We start from the raw sequence: 6,494 nt of genomic DNA, 5'->3' as shown, positions 1-6,494 counted from the left end.
CCCCCCCCCCCCCCCCCTCCCCCCGCTGCCTCTTCTCGCCAACGCGCACGGACGCACAGTTTTGCGCGTACACAACCGTACCCGCACACACGCACACAAGCACACAGACGCACACACATGCAAGGACCTGTTGGTTTTGGACTGTCTGTTTGTTACGGATGCACCCCGGGCTGCGTCTGGACCGCAGGCGCTCTGTGGAGGAATTTCCATTAAATTGCTTGAGTGCTGAAAACTCAGAGAGCGGCCATATAAACAGACAACGCCCCTTCAGATTACAAATCGTGCTGGGTGGGACACACGACTTCTACTACACCTATTGCCCCGAACAGCGAAATCACCTTTACAATTCGCACATAGCGCACACGGCTCGGTTTGGTTTTCTGTTTCATTTCTCGGGATAATGGAATTGGCCCCTTCTCGGCATAGGGCGCCTGCTGCGGCAGACCAGACGGTGAGACCGGGAGAGGGAGATATTGGGGATAGGGAGGGGGTGCGGGGTGACAGATAGGATCTGGGATGGCTCTCGAAAAGTCTCCCTTCTATTTTTTTACTGTTAGCTTTAAGACCGGGACTGACCATAACACAGATCCATTAATCCATAGACCTCTGACAGTCCCAGATGGCAGTTGCCTAAACAAAGCATTTGGCTTGTTAAAGCTCCCCTTTTGCCATAACAAGAGTACTGTCATTCTCACAATGCTGTCATCCTGCTCCACAGCACTGGATGTATGTGAAAATTGTATTCATATATTGATTTCAATTTGAGTCCCTTATTTTTGTATTTAAGTTTAGTGGATTTAACCCTGATCTCTTTTTTTGGTTCAAATAAATGGAGGTTGAAATATGAAAATAATCACTCTGTCCAGCAGGTGTTCTTTGGTCATCACTGCTTACACACAAATGCATGATCTCTCACTCTCACTGGCACATGGAGGGATGTATGAATTATTGATTGTTCCAGTGCCTGCTGACCTGCCTCAAGCCAAATAGGCTTCATATAACTCCACAGTATTTGGAGGCAGTAAAATAGTCATCTGCATCAAACCCACAAAGGCTTTATGAAAAATCCATATGGGATATGCGAGCTACAGTATATAGACAGAGTCAATGAGATCATACATTATTTGGCCACAGGCTGTTTTTCCATGTGTATCTCCCGATTATGTGTTTTTCCTTCTTCACAGAAGCATTTACTAAACTCAAGTTGGCTTCTTAAATCCTATTTTATATCTTTCAATCTGAACAAGATGTCCTCCAGATAATGCAGATACTGAGGAAACACATTGTGTTGTTGTGGCACCTGTGTTGTATTAGCCTGCAGTGGATTTATCTCTGGATTGATGTTTTTACACGTCTGCTATGAGAGTGCCTTCCATTTCTTTTGTGTAATATCAGTGAAGGTGGGATCAATCACCTCAGTACTCCAAAGACGCCCATCTACCTTCACTTGCCTCCTCACGTTTGCTTAATTGAGTGTGAAAGGAGAGTAGATTTATGGAAAGAGTCCGCCGTAGTGTGTGTCTTTGTTCTGTCTGGCAGCCTGCTACACCTGTGATGCATTTTTGATTGTATACATAAGCTGAGGAGGTTTTCAGAATATATTGTTGCCACTATGGAGCTTGTCTGGTTGAATCCTCACCTTTAGGTAGGGGACTTTAGCCTTAATGTGGTGGTGGCTAAATCCAACTGGAGAGGAATGGCAGACAAAGAATATATACTGAGAGAGAGAAAGAGAGAGAGATTGTGTATTCAGGGAAAGTAGCATGCATGCAGGGTAACTGGTGGGACTGATTTTGTTTTTGTTTGTTGCACTGGCATGCTCAATCAGACACAGGTCTTCTGCACAGTCTGTGTGTATGTGTGTGTTTGAGTGTGCAGGTGTTGCAGTCTCACCTCTCAGACATGACAAAATACAGACAAAAAGCCTGTGAACTGTGTAAATTTGCCGTGAGAACATTTTCTCCAGCTATTGACCCAAATACTTTATTCTACCGGCTTTGTTGTGGATATATCAAAACATTTCTTCTCTCGTTATCACCATCTCCTGAAATTATCTTTAGCTTCTGTTGGCTGGTATTTCTCCAGTCTTGCTTTGTATTGCTTTACCCTCATCACCTTTGTTTCACCAAAGCCAAATATCTTTCTATCTTTTTTGCTGCTGGCACAGCATAACCACATTTACATCAAATTCTGTTTCTATACACATGGTAGCTGGTTGTGGAAGTGAGTGCGGGCGTGTGTGAGTGCGTCAAACATCCCCTGTGAGTCTGAAAAATCAGGGTACTGGGGCAGCCCGTGTTAAGAGAGCTTGTGTGTGTGTGTTTGTGTTATGTGTCTAACAGGCATTGGAGAAAGATTTACAATTGTGTGCCCCAGGCAGATAATGCACACCCCATTGTTAGCTTGAGAAGAGGCATGACATTGTGTGTGTGTGTGTGTGTGTGTGTGTGTGTGTGTATTGTGTATATACCATATGTGTGGGTGAGAGTTTGAGATCTAACAACCCAAGCTGTGAGTATCAGGTTGTATGTAGCCTACATATTTGTGTACAGGCCATTTGCTGTGTGCATGTATATTCATGAGGATCTGCATGTATCCATCAGTGACAGTGGGAAAGTAAACGCTGTTACTAGGGAAACTCCAGCCACTGTCACACTGTATATCTACCGAGGTCTTGTGTCTGCATGCATGTGTGTGTGTGTGCAGACCCTACACAGCTTAAAGCTCGTTGTTAGCCTTAACAGCTACTCATGTAAGACAAATATATGACAACCAAATCTCTCTCTCTCTCTCTCTCTCTCTCTCTCTCTCTCTCTCTCTCTCTCTCTCTCTCTCTCTCTCTCTCTCTCTCTCTCTCTCTCTCTCTCTCGCACTGACTCACTGGGGACCAACTATTGTTCAGTGGCATGGATGTATTTAATTCACACTGGGGTTTGTCTTTAGTGTGTGTGTGTGTGTGTGTGCATCTGGACAAAGCGGATCCCAGCTTGCCTGCTGCCAGCTAAATCAGTGGTCTCAGAGGAGATGTTCTGGGGAGGAGGGAACAAGGCAGAATATCCTGTCTGCACAATGCCTTTAAGAGGATCTCCCTCTAATCTAGACACTGGCCTGGACTCCCAGTAGACTTGAATGTCTTGTTTTCCTCTTCCTTTCCTCAACAACTTAGACTACACAGCTGGTGATGTAAATGAGGCAGCGGTAAATGGGTTACATGCTGTTGAGCCAACGGTACCAGTGGTTTCTTCTAAACATCTGTGGTAAAATGTGTGCATACATCACATGCAATATTCCTGTGTTTGAACCAGCACTTACATACTGACTTTTAGAACTGATTACACGCTGCAACACATTTACAATTTGAAATTACACAATTTGAAATTACATGGCTAGCTGGACCGGCTTATCAGTGCACTCAAAGCATTGTCTTTCAAGACTGACTGAACTTAGGTTAATATGAACATGTCACTTGGACGGGTGCTTGGACAGGGAGTCTGTCCCCTAAAACATGTATGTAGCATTGTAGTCTGTCATCAGTATTTTATCAGTGAAATGACTTCAACAAAGATCTTGTACAAAGTCTTAAAAGATACATCTGGTGTGTTCCATATTTTTTCCTATTGTCGACAAATCCCATGAAAAGACTAAAACCAACAATGAAGTACATAGCCATACTGCTCCACTGTATAACACAAACTATTTAAAACAGACCGTTGAGCCGCATCACAGCACTGCATGACATAATACTTTATTACGATGACCATGGGCACTGTAGTTTATTTTGATTCAGTCCCACATTCACCGTCCTGCTGCTGTAAATACTCACCAGAGCACCAAACCTGCAGCTGAAATTAGTCCACTCTTGTTTAAGAAATGTTTGCTAAAAACACTTCCCAGTTGTTTTACGAAATTACTTAGCCTTTCGTTTTTTAATGAAAGTTTACATTTGTGACCTGAGTCCTAACTTTAGTAAGAACTAATGAGCTTGTGGTTCAGAGTCACAGACAGGGTAGGGAAGTTGGAAAGTACTGTGAGACAGACAGACTGTTTGTTGTGGTCTTTTCTTGGGATTTGTTGACAAAAACAGAAATATAGAAAATCACCAGCTTTGACTTTTAATGACAGGAGTGTGGTACCAACAACTATTTATACTGAGAAGGAGCTAGAAATGCCAAACACCGTCAGTCATGTACTTTATGGAGTTACAACATTTCAGTCAGTCAAACTTCATCGGGTCAAAAGAATGTAAGATTCTTACCTCAGGGAAGCCTACTGTGTCTTATTACTAGACAAAGTAGCAAATCTGCCTGCGTGTGCTGGTCAGTTTGGTTGGTGGAATCTAAAATTTTCTTACACTTCACAGGGGAAGACTCCAAGGAAAAAGGGGAATCCCTGTTCTGTGGGAACATGTGTTAATAGATTAATGTCTCAACATGCCCACACAGAAATTATACCAGCTATTCTACATTCTTTCAGCACTATACAATAGTAACCGTCTTCCCACTGAAAGCAACCTGCATGTCAACTCTAGTGCCCCACCCAGATTTAGTTACAGGTGGAGTAACTGACATGCATATGAACACCTCTGTTCAAACAAGATCCATTGTCTACACCTGGCCACTGTTTTTGCTTTACTCAAAACCTGTTTATTCAATTCAAATTTAATACTGGTATCAAAGGTAATTTGGAGAATTATTTGCTTTGTGTTTTTGTACCTCTGTGATTTTTTTGTTATCAAGTGTGGATGTACTTCATCTATTTCTATTTTTGTTTTTGGGTAGTGGTGGAGGAAGTATTCAAATCATTTACCTAAGTTTTAAATAAATGTAATTAGGGTCCAAAATGACTTTTTGGCTCATCTGCCAATGGCAGGTAAACTGAGAATATTTACTAATCAACCAATATTTTTTAGTGGCCATAAAACTGCGTAATGCATTATTTGACAAAAAAGGAATACCTCATATTGTTAATATGTAAACTTATCTTTAGTATCACTTTAAAGAGACAATTATGGATAAATATTATCGAACTTTTACTCTGCACTTTTTCAAATAAAAATACTATCAATCAAGTACATTGTAGGCTACTGTTCCGTCATCGTCAGATATGTCTTTGTCAACAACCCCTGTTCTCAAAACCATGCTCACTGGCCCCACCTATGGTTCCTACATAGTGTGTGATTCGGGAGATAAGGAGACAATGACCACCGAAAACCTGACCACCTCTCAGCATTGCAGGAACAGCCACATGGAGGTGGTAGTCAGAGATAAACCAGCCATGGGCAGTAGCTGTCAGACTCTCCATGTCCGTGCTGGAAACACAGAGCTGGAGCTTTGACCGTCACTAGAAGCACATTCATGGCCCCTTGTAAAAGTGTCTGTGTGGTACCTGTGTTGTAGCTGAGCTAGAGACTTGGATAGGCTGCGAGGCTCTCTAGTGTGTATGTGTACGTGTGTGTTTGTGTGAGTGTGTGTGTGTGTGTGTGTGTGTGTGTGTGTGTGTGTCTGTGGGGGAGTCATGATCATGACTGGGATCTTGTTAGTGTTACAGGATACAGTTAGCCCGTGATCTGAAATTTATATTTGGTGGCAGATGATATGAAATATGGTGTAAAACTTGTAAACTAAAATCAGAGTGTCAGTTGGACACGTTTCCCTTTTACTGGCCAGGTGTGGCTTACATTTACTCGTCTGCCAAATGAGTAAATGTAAATGTACACGTTTTGATAAAGAAATGCAGTTTTCAATTAGACGCCGGGTCTGGTTTAAATAGAAGCTTTTGGGTTGTATAAAACCTCTCTAAACCCACCGGGTCACCCCCTTGAGCTAGTTCTTAGCTGCTTAGATAACACATACAAATATAAAAGTTTAAACTTATGTCAATGTGGACATGCTACACATCATTAGATCAAATAGATTCTCCACATTTCAATTGTTCAGTTCATTTTACGGGAACCAACACTGACTGATAGTCTTGCATTCCTCTGTCTCATCTCTAATTGTGACTGTGTGGCTTCTCCCTTTTTCGGCTCAACTTGCGTCATTTTGCCTTGTTCATAAAAGTTAACATCGTGAGCATATCCTTCCATCGCACACTGTAGCCCTTGCTGTCGGCTGACACCCAGAAATTGTCTAATACACAGTGCTGCACACAGCTAAATGGAACAGGCCTCGCTATGTTTCGTTTTGTGATTCCAAAACCGCCACCCTGTCCCCAATTTATTTTTTCGTCAAATCCAAAATTTGCCCACATGTAATGCTTGGCGTGTGTTCATATTGGACCCTGAATGCAATGTCATTTTAAAAATAAAAATGCTCCATTACAAGTAAAAGTCCTGCATTCAAGAATTTTCTTAAGTAAAGGTACAGAAGCATTAGCAACAAAATGTACCTAAAGCATCAAAAGTAAAATCACTCATTAATATGTAAGCAGTACTCTTGTAGTTGTAGCTGGTCAAGGTGGAGCTAATTGTAACTGCTTCTTAAGAATAGAAACCC

This window comes from Micropterus dolomieu, linkage group LG10 (assembly GCF_021292245.1).
Source record: "Micropterus dolomieu isolate WLL.071019.BEF.003 ecotype Adirondacks linkage group LG10, ASM2129224v1, whole genome shotgun sequence".
NCBI lineage: Eukaryota > Metazoa > Chordata > Actinopteri > Centrarchiformes > Centrarchidae > Micropterus > Micropterus dolomieu.
The sequence above is the reverse complement of the archived record's forward strand: the minus strand, read 5'-3'. Positions refer to the sequence as shown.